We start from the raw sequence: 16,118 nt of genomic DNA on the forward strand, positions 1-16,118 counted from the left end.
CGTCTCTCCCCTGTCAGTTACTCTATCCTCTCTCTCCTGTCAGTTACTGTATCCTCTCTACTGTCAGTTAATCTATCATCTCTCCCATGTCAGTTACTCTATCCTCTGTCTCCAGTCAGTTACTCTACCCTCTCTCCTGTCTGTTACTGTATTCTCTCTCCTGTCAGCTACACTATCCTCTCTCTCCTGTCAGTAACTGTATCCTCTCGCTCCTGTCAGTTACTCTATCGTCTCTCTCCTGTCAGTTACTGTATCCTCTCTCCTCTCAGTTGTTGTATCCTCTCTCCTATCAGTTCCCTATTCTCTCTCCCTTGTCAGTTACTCTTCCTCTCTCTCGTCAGTTACTCTATCCTCTCTAATGTCAGTTACTCTATTCTATCTCCTGTCAGTTACTCTATCCTCTCTCTCCTTTCTGTTACTGTATCCTCTCTCTCCTGTCAATTACTCTATCCTCTCCCCTGTCAGTTACTCTATCATCTCTCTCCTGTCAGTTACTCTATCCTCTCTCTCCTGTCAGTTACTCTATCCTCTCTGTCCTGTCAGTTACTCTATCCTCTCTCTCCTGTCAGTTAATCTACCCTCTCTCCTGTCAGTTAATCTATCCTCTCTCTCCTGTCAGATACTGTATTCCCTCTCTCCTGTCAGTTACCCTATACTCTCCCCTGTCAGTTACTCTATCCTCTCCGGTCAGTTACTCTATCCTCTCTCCTGTCAGTTTCTGTATCTTCACATTCCTGTCAGTAACTCTACCTCTCTCATCAGTTACTCTATCCTCTCTCTCCTGTCAGTTACTCTACCCTCTCTCCTATCAGTTTCTGTATCTTCTCATTCCTGTCAGTAACTCTATCCTCTCTCATCAGTTACTTTATCCTCTCTCTCCTGTCAGTTACTCTATACTCTCTCCTGTCATTTTCTGTATCTTCTCATTCCTGTCAGTAACTCTCTCCTCTCTCGTCAGTTCCTCTATCCTCTCTCTCCTGTCAGTTACTCTATCCTCTCTCCTGTCATTTTCTGTAACTTCTTATTCCTGTCAGTAACTCTATCCTCTCTCTCCTGTCAGTTACTCTACCTTCTCTCCTGTCAGTTACTGTATTCTCTCTCCTGTCAGTTACTCTATCCTCTTTCTCCTGTCAGTTACTGTATCATCTCTCCTATCAGTTACTCTATCGTCTCTCTCCTGTCAGTTACTCTACCATATCTCCTGTCAGTTTCTGTATCTTCTCATTCCTGTCAGTAACTCAATCCTCTCTCATCAGTAACTCTATCCTCTCTCTCCGGTCAGTTACTGTATCCTCTCTCCTATCAGTTACTCTATCGTCTCTCCATTGTCAGTTACTCTTCCTCTGTCTCCATTCAGTTACTCTATCCTCTCTCTCCTGTCAGTTACTCTATCCTCTCTCTCCTGCCAGTTACTCTACACACACTCCAGTCAGTTACTGTATTCTCTCTCCTGTCAGTTACTCTATCATATCTCCTGTCAGTTACTGTATTCTCTCTCCTGTCAGGTACTCTATTCAATCCCCCCTCTCAGTTACTGTATCCTCTCTCTCCTGTCAGTAACTGCATCCTCTCTCTCCTGTCAGTTACTCTATCCTCTCTCTCCTGTCATTTACTGTATCCTCTCTCCTATCAGTTACTCTATCGTCTCTCCCCTGTCAGTTACTCTTCCTCTGTCTCCATTCAGTTACTCCATCCTCTCTCCTGTCAGTTACTCTATCCTATCTCTCCTGTCAGTTACTCTACCCACTCTCCTGTCAGTTACTGTATTCTCTCTCCTGTCAGTTACTCTATCCTCTCTCTTCTGTCAGTTACTGTATTCTCTCTCCTCTCAGTTACTGTATCCTCACCCCCGTCAGTTACTCTATCCTCTCTGCTTTCAGTTATTGTAGCCTCTCTCCTATCAGTTACCCTATTCTCTCTCCCCTTTCAGTTACTCTATCCTCTCTCTCCTGTCAGTTACTCTATCCTCCCTCTCGTCAGTTACTCTATCCTCTCTCCTGTCAGTTACTGTCTTCTCACTCCTGTCAGTTACTCTATCCTCTCTCTCCTGTCTGTTACTGTATCCTCTCTCTCCTGTCAATTACTCTATTCTCTCCCGTGTCAGTTACTCTATCATCTCTCTCCTGTCAATTACTGTATCCCATCTCTCCTGTCAGTTACACTATCATCTCTCTCCTGTCAGTTACTCTATCCTCTCTCTCCTGTCAGTAACTCCATCCTCTCTCCTGTCAGTTACTCTATCCTCTCCACTGTCAGTTACTCTATCCTCTCCCCTGTCAGTTAGTCTATCCTCTCTGCTGTCAGTTTCTGTATATTCACATTCCTGTCAGTAACTCTATCCTCTCTCGTCAAATACTCTATCCTCTCTCTCCTGTCAGTTACTCTACCATATCTCCTGTCAGTTTCTGTATCTTCTCATTCCTGTCAGTAACTCAATCCTCTCTCATCAGTAACTCTATCCTCTCTCTCCGGTCAGTTACTCTATCCTCTCTCCTGTCAGTTTCTGTATCTTCTCATTCCAGTCAGTAACTCTATCCTCTCTCGTCAGTTACTCTATCCTCTCTTTCCTTTCAGTTACTCTATATTCTCCCCTGTCAGTTTCTATATCTTCTCATTCCTGTCAGTAACTCTGTCCTCTCTCGTCAGTTACTCTATCCTCACTCTCCTTGTCAGTAACTGTATCCTCTCGCTCCTGTCAGTTACTCTATCGTCTCTCTCCTGTCAGTTACTGTATCCTCTCTCCTCTCAGTTGTTGTATCCTCTCTCCTATCAGTTCCCTATTCTCTCTCCCTTGTCAGTTACTCTTCCTCTCTCTCGTCAGTTACTCTATCCTCTCTAATGTCAGTTACTCTATTCTATCTCCTGTCAGTTACTCTATCCTCTCTCTCCTTTCTGTTACTGTATCCTCTCTCTCCTGTCAATTACTCTATCCTCTCCCCTGTCAGTTACTCTATCATCTCTCTCCTGTCAGTTACTCTATCCTCTCTCTCCTGTCAGTTACTCTATCCTCTCTGTCCTGTCAGTTACTCTATCCTCTCTCTCCTGTCAGTTAATCTACCCTCTCTCCTGTCAGTTAATCTATCCTCTCTCTCCTGTCAGATACTGTATTCCCTCTCTCCTGTCAGTTACCCTATACTCTCCCCTGTCAGTTACTCTATCCTCTCCGGTCAGTTACTCCATCCTCTCTCCTGTCAGTTTCTGTATCTTCACATTCCTGTCAGTAACTCTACCTCTCTCATCAGTTACTCTATCCTCTCTCTCCTGTCAGTTACTCTACCCTCTCTCCTATCAGTTTCTGTATCTTCTCATTCCTGTCAGTAACTCTATCCTCTCTCATCAGTTACTTTATCCTCTCTCTCCTGTCAGTTACTCTATACTCTCTCCTGTCATTTTCTGTATCTTCTCATTCCTGTCAGTAACTCTCTCCTCTCTCGTCAGTTCCTCTATCCTCTCTCTCCTGTCAGTTACTCTATCCTCTCTCCTGTCATTTTCTGTAACTTCTTATTCCTGTCAGTAACTCTATCCTCTCTCTCCTGTCAGTTACTCTACCCTCTCTCCTGTCAGTTACTGTATTCTCTCTCCTGTCAGTTACTCTATCCTCTTTCTCCTGTCAGTTACTGTATCATCTCTCCTATCAGTTACTCTATCGTCTCTCCCCTGTCAGTTACTCTATCCTCTCTCTCCAGTCAGTTACTGTATCCTCTCTACTGTCAGTTAATCTATCGTCTCTCCCCTGTCAGTTACTCCATCCTCTGTCTCCATTCGGTTACTCTATCCTCTCTCTCCTTTCAGTTACTCTATCCTCTCTCACCTGTCAGTTACTGTATCCTCTCTCCTATCAGTTACTCTATCGTCTCTCCCCTGTCAGTTACTCTTCCTCTGTCTCCATTCAGTTACTCTATCCTCTCTCTCCGGTCAGTTACTGTATCCTCTCTCCTATCAGTTACTCTATCGTCTCTCCCCTGTCAGTTACTCTTCCTCTGTCTCCATTCAGTTACTCTATCCTCTCTCTCCGGTCAGTTACTGTATCCTCTCTCCTATCAGTTACTCTATCGTCTCTCCATTGTCAGTTACTCTTCCTCTGTCTCCATTCAGTTACTCTATCCTCTCTCTCCTGTCAGTTACTGTATCCTCTCTCCTATCAGTTACTCTATCGTCTCTCCATTGTCAGTTACTCTTCCTCTGTCTCCATTCAGTTACTCTATCCTCTCTCTCCTGTCAGTTACTCTATCCTCTCTCTCCTGCCAGTTACTCTACACACACTCCAGTCAGTTACTGTATTCTCTCTCCTGTCAGTTACTCTATCATATCTCCTGTCAGTTACTGTATTCTCTCTCCTGTCAGGTACTCTATTCAATCCCCCCTCTCAGTTACTGTATCCTCTCTCTCCTGTCAGTAACTGCATCCTCTCTCTCCTGTCAGTTACTCTATCCTCTCTCTCCTGTCATTTACTGTATCCTCTCTCCTATCAGTTACTCTATCGTCTCTCCCCTGTCAGTTACTCTTCCTCTGTCTCCATTCAGTTACTCCATCCTCTCTCCTGTCAGTTACTCTATCCTATCTCTCCTGTCAGTTACTCTACCCACTCTCCTGTCAGTTACTGTATTCTCTCTCCTGTCAGTTACTCTATCCTCTCTCTCCTGTCAGTTACTGTATTCTCTCTCCTCTCAGTTACTGTATCCTCACCCCCGTCAGTTACTCTATCCTCTCTGCTTTCAGTTATTGTAGCCTCTCTCCTATCAGTTACCCTATTCTCTCTCCCCTTTCAGTTACTCTATCCTCTCTCTCCTGTCAGTTACTCTATCCTCCCTCTCGTCAGTTACTCTATCCTCTCTCCTGTCAATTACTCTATTCTCTCCCGTGTCAGTTACTCTATCATCTCTCTCCTGTCAATTACTGTATCCCATCTCTCCTGTCAGTTACACTATCATCTCTCTCCTGTCAGTTACTCTATCCTCTCTCTCCTGTCAGTAACTCCATCCTCTCTCCTGTCAGTTACTCTATCCTCTCCACTGTCAGTTACTCTATCCTCTCCCCTGTCAGTTACTCTATCCTCTCTGCTGTCAGTTTCTGTATATTCACATTCCTGTCAGTAACTCTATCCTCTCTCGTCAGATACTCTATCCTCTCTCTCCTGTCAGTTACTCTACCATATCTCCTGTCAGTTTCTGTATCTTCTCATTCCTGTCAGTAACTCAATCCTCTCTCATCAGTAACTCTATCCTCTCTCTCCGGTCAGTTACTGTATCCTCTCTCCTGTCAGTTACTCTATCGTCTCTCCATTGTCAGTTACTCTTCCTCTGTCTCCATTCAGTTACTCTATCCTCTCTCTCCTGTCAGTTACTCTATCCTCTCTCTCCTGCCAGTTACTCTACACACACTCCAGTCAGTTACTGTATTCTCTCTCCTGTCAGTTACTCTATCATATCTCCTGTCAGTTACTGTATTCTCTCTCCTGTCAGGTACTCTATTCAATCCCCCCTCTCAGTTACTGTATCCTCTCTCTCCTGTCAGTAACTGCATCCTCTCTCTCCTGTCAGTTACTCTATCCTCTCTCTCCTGTCATTTACTGTATCCTCTCTCCTATCAGTTACTCTATCGTCTCTCCCCTGTCAGTTACTCTTCCTCTGTCTCCATTCAGTTACTCCATCCTCTCTCCTGTCAGTTACTCTATCCTATCTCTCCTGTCAGTTACTCTACCCACTCTCCTGTCAGTTACTGTATTCTCTCTCCTGTCAGTTACTCTATCCTCTCCACTGTCAGTTACTCTATCCTCTCCCCTGTCAGTTACTCTATCCTCTCTGCTGTCAGTTTCTGTATATTCACATTCCTGTCAGTAACTCTATCCTCTCTCGTCAGATACTCTATCCTCTCTCTCCTGTCAGTTACTCTACCATATCTCCTGTCAGTTTCTGTATCTTCTCATTCCTGTCAGTAACTCAATCCTCTCTCATCAGTAACTCTATCCTCTCTCTCCGGTCAGTTACTCTATCCTCTCTCCTGTCAGTTTCTGTATCTTCTCATTCCAGTCAGTAACTCTATCCTCTCTCGTCAGTTACTCTATCCTCTCTTTCCTTTCAGTTACTCTATATTCTCCCCTGTCAGTTTCTATATCTTCTCATTCCTGTCAGTAACTCTGTCCTCTCTCGTCAGTTACTCTATCCTCACTCTCCTTGTCAGTTACTCTATCCTCTCTCTCCTGTCAGTTACTCTATCCTCTCTCTCTCCTGTCATTTACTGTATCCTCATTCCTGTCAGTAACTATATCCTTTATCTCCTGTCAGTTATCTATCCTCTCTCCTGTCAGGTACTCTATCGACTCTCCTGTCAGTTACTGTATCCTCTCTCTCCTGTCAGTTACTCTATCCTCTCTCCTGTCACTTTCTGTATCCTCTCATTCCTGCCAGTAACCCTCTCCTCTCTCGTCAGGTACTCTATCCTCTCTCTCCTGTCAGTTACTCTATCCTCTCTCCTGTCAGTTTCTGTATCTTCTCATTCCTGTCAGTAACTCTATCCTCTTTCGTCAGTTACTCTATCCTCTCTCTCCTGTCAGTTACTCTATCCTCTATCTCCTGTCAGTTACTCTATCCACTCTCTCTCCTGTCAGTTATTGTATCCTCTCTCCTATCAGTTACCCTATCCTCTCTCTCCTATCAGTTACCCTATCCTCTCTCTCGTCTGTTACTCTATCCTCTCTCCTGTCAGTTACTGTATTCCCTCTCCTGTCAGTTACTATATCCTCTCTCTCATGTCAGTTACTGTATCCTGTTTCTGCTGTCAATTGCTCTATCCGCTCCCCTGTCAGTTAATCTATCCTCCCTCTCCTGTCTGTTACTCTATCCTCTCTCTCCTGTCAATTACTCTATCCTCTCCCCTGTCAGTTACTCTATCATCTCTCTCCTGTCAGTTACACTATCCTCTCTCTCTTGTCACTTACTTTATCAACTTTCCTGTCAGTTACTCTATCATCTCTCTCCTGTCATTTACTCTATCCTCTCTCCTGTTAGTTACTCTATCCTCTCTCTCCTGTCACTTACTGTATCCTCTCTCGCCTGTCAGTTACTCTATCCTCTCCCCTGTCAGTTACTCTATCCTCTCCCCTCACAGTTACTCTGTCCTCTCTCCTGTCAGATTCTGTATCTTCACATTCCTTTCAGTAACTCCATCCTCTCTCATCAGTTACTCTAACCTCTCTCTCCTGTCAGTAACTCTACCCTCTCTCCTGTCAGTTTCTGTATCTTCTCATTCCTGTCAGTAACTCTATCCTCCCTCTCCTGTCAGTTGGCTATCCTCTCTCCTGTCAGTTTCTGTAACTTCTCATTCCTGTCAGTAACTCTATCCTCTCTCTCCTGTCAGTTACTGTATCCTCATTCCTGTCAGTTACTCTATCCTTTCTCTCCTGACAGTTATCTATCCTCTCTCCTGTCAGTTACTCTATCGACTCTCCTGTCAGTTACTGTATCCACTCTCTCCTGTCAGTTACTCTATCCCCTCTCTTCTGTCAGTTACTCTATCCTCTCACTCCTGTCAGTTACTCTATCCTCTCTCTCTACTGTCAGTTACTGTATCCTCATTCCTGTCAGTTACTCTATCCTTTCTCTCCTGACAGTTATCTATCCTCTCTCCTGTCAGTTACTCTATCGACTCTCCTGTCAGTTACTGTATCCACTCTCTCCTGTCAGTTACTCTATCCCCTCTCTTCTGTCAGTTACTCTATCCTCTCTCCTGTAACTTTCTGTATCCTCTCATTATTGTCAGTAACTATATCCTGTCTCGTCAGTTACTCTATCCTCTCTCTCCTGTCAGTTACTCTATCCTCTCTCCTGTCACTTTCTGCATCCTCTCGTTCCTGTCAGTAACTCTATCCTCTATCGTCAGTAACTCTATACTCTCTCTCCTGTCAGTTACTCTATCCTCTCTCGTGTAAGTTTCTGTATCTTCTCATTCCTGTCAGTAACTCTATCCTCTTTCGTCAGATAATCTATATTCTCTCTCCTGTCAGATAGTCTATCCTCTCTTTCCTGTCACTTACTCTATCCTCTCTCTCTCCTGTCATTTACTTTATCCTATCTCCTGTCATTTACTGTATCCTCACCCCCGTCAGTTACTCTATCCTTTCTCCAGTCAGTGATTGTGTCCTCTCTCCTATCAGTTACCCTATCCTCTCTCCCCTGTCAGTTACTCTCTCCTCTCTCTCGTCAGTTACTCTATCCTCTCTCTCCTGTCAGTTATTCTATCCTCTCTCTCCTGTCAGTTACTCTATCCTCTCTCTCTCCAGTCAGTAATTCTATCCTCTCTCCTGTCAGTTACTGTGTTCTCTCTCCTGTCAGTTACTCTAACCTCTATCCTGCCAATTACTGTATCCTCTTTCCTGTCAGTTACTGTATCCTCTCTACTGTCAGTTACTCTACCCTCTCTCCAGTCAGTTACTGTATTCTCTCTCTCCTGTCAGTTACTCCATCCTCTCTCCTGTCAGTTACTGTATCCTCTCTCCTCTCAGTTACTGTATCCTCATCCCCGTCAGTTACTCTATCCTCTCTCACCTGTCAGTAACTGTATCCTCTCTCTCCTGTCAGTTACTCTATCCTCTCTCTCCTGTCAGTTACTCTATCCTCTATCCTGTCAATTATTGTATCCTCTCTCCTATCAGTTACCCTATTCTCTCTCCCCTCTCAGTTACTGTATCCTCACACACCTGTCAGTTACTGTATTCTCTCTCCTGTCAGTTACTGTATCCTCTCTCTCCTGTCTGTTACTGTATCCTCTCTCTCCTGACAATTACTCTATTCTCTCCCCTGTCAGTTACTCTATCATCCCTCTCCTGTCAGTTACTCTATCCTCTCTCTCCTGTCAGTTATTCTATCCTCTCTCTCCTGTCAGTTACTCTATCCTCTCTCTCCAGACAGTAATTCTATCCTCTCTCCTGTCAGTTACTGTGTTCTCTCTCCTGTCAGTTACTCTAACCTCTATCCTGCCAATTACTGTATCCTCTTTCCTGTCAGTTACTGTATCCTCTCTACTGTCAGTTACTCTACCCTCTCTCCAGTCAGTTACTGTATTCTCTCTCTGCTGTCAGTTACTCCATCCTCTCTCCTGTCAGTTACTGTATACTCTCTCCTCTCAGTTACTGTTTCCTCATCCCCGTCAGTTACTCTATCCTCTCTCACCTGTCAGTAACTGTATCCTCTCTCTCCTGTCAGTTATTCCATCCTCTCTCTCCTGTCAGTTACTCTATCCTCTATCCTGTCAGTTATTGTATCCTCTCTCCTATCAGTTACCCTATTCTCTCTCCCCTCTCAGTTACTGTATCCTCACACTCCTGTCAGTTACTGTATTCTCTCTCCTGTCAGCTACTGTATCCTCTCTCTCCTGTCTGTTACTGTATCCTCTCTCTCCTGACAATTACTCTATTCTCTCCCCTGTCAGTTACTCTATCATCCCTCTCCTGTCAGTTACTCTATCCTCTCTCTCCTCTCAGTAACGCTATCCTCTCTCTCCTGTCAGTTACTCTATCCTCTCTCTCCTGTCAGTTGCTCAATCCTCTCTCCTGTCAGTTAATCTATCCTCTCTCTCCGGTCAGTTACTGTATCCTCTCTCCTGTCAGTTACTGTATCCTCTCTACTGTCAGTTAATCTATCCTCTGTCTCCAGTCAGTTACTCTATCCTCTCTCTCCTGGCAGTTACTCTAGCCTCTCTCTCCTGTCAGTAACTCTACCCTCTCTACTGTCAGTTACTGTATTCTCTCTCCTGTCAGTTCCTCTATCCTCTCCCTCCTGTCAGTTACTGTATCATCTCTCTCCTGTCAGTTACTCTATCCTCTCCCCTGTCAGTTACTCTATCCTCTCCCCTGTCAGTTACTCTATCCTCTCTCTCCTGTCAGTTACTCTATCCTCTCTTTCCTGTCAGTTACTCTATCCTCTCTCTCCTGTCAGTTACTGTAACCTCTCTCCTGTCAGTTACTGTATCCTCTCTAATATCAGTTCCTCTATCCGCTCCCTCCTGTCATTTACTGTATCAACACTCTCCTGTCAGTTAATCGATCCTGTCTCCTGTCAGTTACTGTATCCTCTCTCCTCTCAGTTACTGTATCCTCACCCCAGTCAGTTACTCTATCCTCCCTCCTGTCAGTTATTGTATCCTCTCTCCTATCAGTAACCCTATTCTCTCTCCCCTCTCAGTTACACTATCCTCTCTCTCCTGTCAGTTACTGTATTCTCTCTCCTGTCAGTTACTCTATCCACTCTCTCCTTTCTGTTACTGTATCCTCTCTCTCCTGTCAATTACTCTATTCTCTACCCTGTCAGTTACTCTATCATCTCTCTCCTGTCAGTTACTCTATCCTCTCTCTCCTCTCAGTAACTCTATCCTCTCTCTCCTGTCAGTTACTCTATCCTCACTCCTGTCAGTTTCTGTATCTTCTCATTCCTTTCAGTAACTCTCTCCTCTCTCGTCAGTTACTCTATCCTCTCACACCTGTCAGTTACTCTCTCCTCTCTCCTGTCAGTTTCTGTATCTTCTCATTCCTGTAAGTAACTCTCTCCTCTCTCGTCAGTTACTCTATCCTCACTCTCCTGTCAGTTACTCTATCCTCTTTCTCCTGTAAGTTTCTCTATCCTCTCGCTCTCCTGTCAGTTACTGTATCCTCATTACTGTCAGTTACTCTATCCTTTCTCTCCTGTCAGTTATCTATCCTCTCTCCTGTCAGTTGCTCTATCCTCTCTCCTGTCACTTTCTGTGTCCTCTCATTCCTGTCAGTAAATCCACCCTCTCTCGTCAGTTACTCTATCCTCTCACTCCTGTCAGTTACTCTCTCCTCTCTCCTGTCAGTTTCTGTATCTTCTCATTCCTGTCAGTAACTCTCTCCTCTCTCGTCAGTTACTCTATCCTCACTCTCCTGTCAGTTACTCTATCCTCTTTCTCCTGTAAGTTTCTCTATCCTCTCGATCTCCTGTCAGTTACTGTATCCTCATTACTGTCAGTTACTCTATCCTTTCTCTCCTGTCAGTTATCTATCCTCTCTCCTGTCAGTTACTCTATCCACTCTCCTGTCAGTTTCTGTATCTTCTCATTCCAGTCAGTAACTCTAATCCTCCTTCAGCAGTTACACTATCCTCTCTCTCCTGTCAGTTACTCTATCCTCTCTCTCCTGTCAGTTACTCTATCCTCTCCCTCTTCTGTCAGTTACTTTATCCTCTCTCCTGTCAGTTACTGAATCCTCTGTCCTATCAGGTACCCTATCCTCTCTCCCCTGTCAGTTACTCTCTCCTCTCTCTCGTCAGTTACACTATCCTCTCTCCTGTCAGTTACTGTATTCCCTCTCCTGTCAGTGACTATATTCTCTTTCTCATGTGAGTTACTGTATCCTCTCTCTCCTGTCAATTGCTCTATTCTCTCCACTGTCAGTTACTCAATCCTCTCTCTCCTGTCAGTTACTCTATCCTCTCTCTCCTGCCAGTAATTCTATCCTCTCTCTCCTGTCAATTACTCTATCCTCTCTCTCCTGTCAGTCACTCTATCCTCTGCCTGTCAATTACTGTATTCTCTCTCCTGTCAGTTACTCTATCCTCTCTCTCTTGTCAGTTACTGTATCATCTCTCTCATGTCAGTTACTCTATCCTCTCCCCTGTGAGTTACTCTACCCTCTCTCTCCTGTCAGTTACTCTAAACTCTCTTTCCCGTCAGTTACTCTTTCTTCTCTCTCCTGTCAGTTACTGTATCCTCTCTCCTGTCAGTTACTGTGTCCTCTCTCCTATCAGTTACTCTATCGTCTCTCCCCTGTCAGTTACTCTATCCTCTCTCTCCTGTCAGTTACTCTATCCTCTCTCCTGTCAGTTTCTGTATCTTCTCATTCCAGTCAGTAACTCTATCCTCTTTCAGCAGTTACACTATCCTCTCTCTCCTGTCAGTTACTCTATCCTCTCTCTCCTGTCAGTTACTCTATCCTTTCTCTCTTCTGTCAGTTACTTTATCCTCTCTCCTGTCAGTTACTGTATCCTCTCTCCTGTCAGTTACCCTATCCTCTCTCCCCTGTCAGTTACTCTCTCCTCTCTCTCGTCAGTTACCCTATCCTCTCTCCTGTCAGTTACTGTATTCCCTCTCCTGTCAGTGACTATATCCTCTCTCTCATGTGAGTTACTGTATCCTCTCTCTCCTGTCAATTGCTCTATCCTCTCCCCTGTCAGTTACTCAATCCTCCCTCTCCTGTCAGTTACTCTATACTCTCTCTCATGCCAGTAATTCTATCCTCTCTCTCCTGTCAGTTACTCTATCATCTCTCTCCTGTCAGTCACTCTATCATCTGCCTGTCAGTTACTGTATTCTCTCTCCTGTCAGTTACTCTATCCTCTCTCTCTTGTCAGTTACTGTATCATCTCTCTCATGTCAGTTACTCTATCCACTCCCCTGTGAGTTACTCTACCCTCTCTCTCCTGTCAGTTACTCTAAACTCTCTTTCCCGTCAGTTACTCTTTCTTCTCTCTCCTGTCAGTTACTGTATCCTCTCTCCTGTCAGTTACTGTGTCCTCTCTCCTATCAGTTACTCTATCGTCTCTCCCCTGTCAGTTACTCTATCCTCTCTCTCCTGTCAGTTACTCTATCCTCTCTCCTGTCAGTTTCTGTATCTTCTCATTCCAGTCAGTAACTCTATCCTCTTTCAGCAGTTACACTATCCTCTCTCTCCTGTCAGTTACTCTATCCTCTCTCTCCTGTCAGTTACTCTATCCTTTCTCTCTTCTGTCAGTTACTTTATCCTCTCTCCTGTCAGTTACTGTATCCTCTCTCCTATCAGTTACCCTATCCTCTCTCCCCTGTCAGTTACTCTCTCCTCTCTCTCGTCAGTTACCCTATCCTCTCTCCTGTCAGTTACTGTATTCCCTCTCCTGTCAGTGACTATATCCTCTCTCTCATGTGAGTTACTGTATCCTCTCTCTCCTGTCAATTGCGCTATCCACTCCCCTGTCAGTTACTCAATCCTCCCTCTCCTGTCAGTTACTCTATCCTCTCTCTCATGCCAGTAATTCTATCCTCTCTCTCCTGTCAGTTACTCTATCATCTCTCTCCTGTCAGTCACTCTATGCTCTGCCTGTCAGTTACTGTATTCTCTCTCCTGTCAGTTACTCTATCCTCTCTCTCTTGTCAGTTACTGTATCATCTCTCTCATGTCAGTTACTCTATCCACTCCCCTGTGAGTTACTCTACCCTCTCTCTCCTGTCAGTTACTTTAAACTCTCTTTCCCGTTTGTTACTCTTTCTTCTCTCTCCTGTCAGTTACTGTATCCTCTCTCCTGTCAGTTACTGTGTCCTCTCTCCTATCAGTTACTCTATCGTCTCTCCCCAGTCAGTTACTCTATCCTCTCTCTCCTGTCAGTTACTCTATCCTCTCTCCTGTCAGTTTCTGCATCTTCTCATTCCAGTCAGTAACTCTATCCTCTTTCAGCAGTTACACTATCCTCTCTCTCCTGTCAGTTACTCTATCCTCTCTCTCCTGTCAGTTACTCTATCCTCTCTCTCTTCTGTCAGTTACTTTATCCTCTCTCCTGTCAGTTACTGTATCCTCTCTCCTGTCAGTTACCCTATCCTCTCTCCCCTGTCAGTTACTCTCTCCTCTCTCTCGTCAGTTACCCTATCCTCTCTCCTGTCAGTTACTGTATTCCCTCTCCTGTCAGTGACTATATCCTCTCTCTCATGTGAGTTACTGTATCCTCTCTCTCCTGTCAATTGCTCTATCCTCTCCCGTCAGTTACTCTATCCTCTCTCTCCTGTCAGTTACTCTATCCGCTCTCTCTTGTCAGTTACTCTATTCTCTCTCTCCTGTCAGTAATTCTATCCTCTCTCTCCTGTCAGTTACACTATCCTCTCTCTCCTTTCACTCTATCCTCTGCCTGTCAGTTACTGTATTCTCTCTCCTGTCAGTTACTCTATCCTCTCTCTCTCTTGTCAGTTACTGTAGCATCTCTGTCATGTCAGTTACTCTATCCTCTCCACTGTGAGTTACTCTACCCTCTCTCTCCTGTCAGTTACTCTATCCTCTCTCCCCTGTCAGTTACTCTCTCCTCTCTCTCGTCAGTTACTCTATCCTCTCTCCTGTCAGTTACTGTATTCCCTCCCCTGTCAGTGACTATATCCTCTATCTCATGTCAGTAACTGTATCCTCTCTCTCCTGTCAATTGCTCTATTCTCTCCCCTGTCAGTTACACAATCCTCTCTCTCCTGTCAGTTACTCTATCCTCTCTCCTGTCAGTTTCTGTATCTTCTCATTCCAGTCAGTAACTCTATCCTCTTTCAGCAGTTACACTATCCTCTCTCTCCTGTCAGTTACTCTATCCTCTCTCTCCTGTCAGTTACTCTATCCTTTCTCTCTTCTGTCAGTTACTTTATCCTCTCTCCTGTCAGTTACTGTATCCTCTCTCCTATCAGTTACCCTATCCTCTCTCCCCTGTCAGTTACTCTCTCCTCTCTCTCGTCAGTTACCCTATCCTATCTCCTGTCAGTTACTGTATTCCCTCTCCTATCAGTGACTATATCCTCTCTCTCATGTGAGTTACTGTATCCTCTCTCTCCTGTCAATTGATCTATTCTCTCCCCTGTCAGTTACTCAATCCTCCCTCTCCTGTCAGTTACTCTATCCTCTCTCTCATGCCAGTAATTCTATCCTCTCTCTCCTGTCAGTTACTCTATCATCTCTCTCCTGTCAGTCACTCTATCCTCTGCCTGTCAGTTACTGTATTCTCTCTCCTGTCAGTTACTCTATTCTCTCTCTCTTGTCAGTTACTGTATCATCTCTCTCATGTCAGTTACTCTATCCACTCCCCTGTGAGTTACTCTACCCTCTCTCTCCTGTCAGTTACTCTAAACTCTCTTTCCCGTTTGTTACTCTTTCTTCTCTCTCCTGTCAGTTACTGTATCCTCTCTCCTGTCAGTTACTGTGTCCTCTCTCCTATCAGTTACTCTATCGTCTCTCCCCTGTCAGTTACTCTATCCTCTCTCTCCTGTCAGTTACTCTATCCTCTCTCCTGTCAGTTTCTGTATCTTCTCATTCCAGTCAGTAACTCTATCCTCTTTCAGCAGTTACACTATCCTCTCTCTCCTGTCAGTTACTCTATCCTCTCTCTCCTGTCAGTTACTCTATCCTCTCTCTCTTCTGTCAGTTACTTTATCCTCTCTCCTGTCAGTTACTGTATCCTCTCTCCTATCAGTTACCCTATCCTCTCTCTCCTGTCATTTACTCTCTCCTCTCTCTCGTCAGTTACCCTATCCTCTCTCCTGTCAGTTACTGTATTCCCTCTCCTGTCAGTGACTATATCATCTCTCTCATGTGAGTTACTGTATCCTCTCTCTCCTGTCAATTGCTCTATACTCTCCCGTCAGTTACTCTATCCTCTCTCTCCTGTCAGTTACTCTATCTGCTCTCTCTTGTCAGTTACTCTATTCTCTCTCTCCTGTCAGTAATTCTATCCTCTCTCTCCTGTCAGTTACACTATCCTCTCTCTCCTTTCACTCTATCCTCTGCCTGTCAGTTACTGTATTCTCTCTCCTGTCAGTTACTCTATCCTCTCTCTCTCTTGTCAGTTACTGTAGCATCTCTGTCATGTCAGTTACTCTATCCTCTCCACTGTGAGTTACTCTACCCTCTCTCTCCTGTCAGTTACTCTATCCTCTCTCCCCTGTCAGTTACTCTCTCCTCTCTCTCGTCAGTTACTCTATCCTCTCTCCTGTCAGTTACTCTATTCCCTCCCCTGTCAGTGACTATATCCTCTATCTCATGTCAGTAACTGTATCCTCTCTCTCCTGTCAATTGCTCTATTCTCTCCACTGTCAGTTACTCAATCCTCTCTCTCCTGTCAGTTACTCTATCCTCTCTCTCCTGCCAGTAATTCCATTCTCTCTCTCCTGTCAGTTACTCTATCATCTCTCTCCTGTCAGTCACTCTATCCTCTGCCTGTCAGTTACTGTATTCTCTCTCCTGTCAGTTACTCTATCCTCTCTCTCTTGTCAGTTACTGTATCATCTCTCTCATGTCAGTTACTCTATCCTCTCCCCTGTGAGTTACTCTACCCTCTCTCTCCTGTCAGTTACTCTAAACTCTCTTTCCCGTCAGTTACTCTTTCTTCTCTCTCCTG

Source organism: Carcharodon carcharias, chromosome 1, assembly GCF_017639515.1.
Source record: "Carcharodon carcharias isolate sCarCar2 chromosome 1, sCarCar2.pri, whole genome shotgun sequence".
In the NCBI taxonomy this organism is placed as follows: Eukaryota; Metazoa; Chordata; class Chondrichthyes; order Lamniformes; family Lamnidae; genus Carcharodon; species Carcharodon carcharias.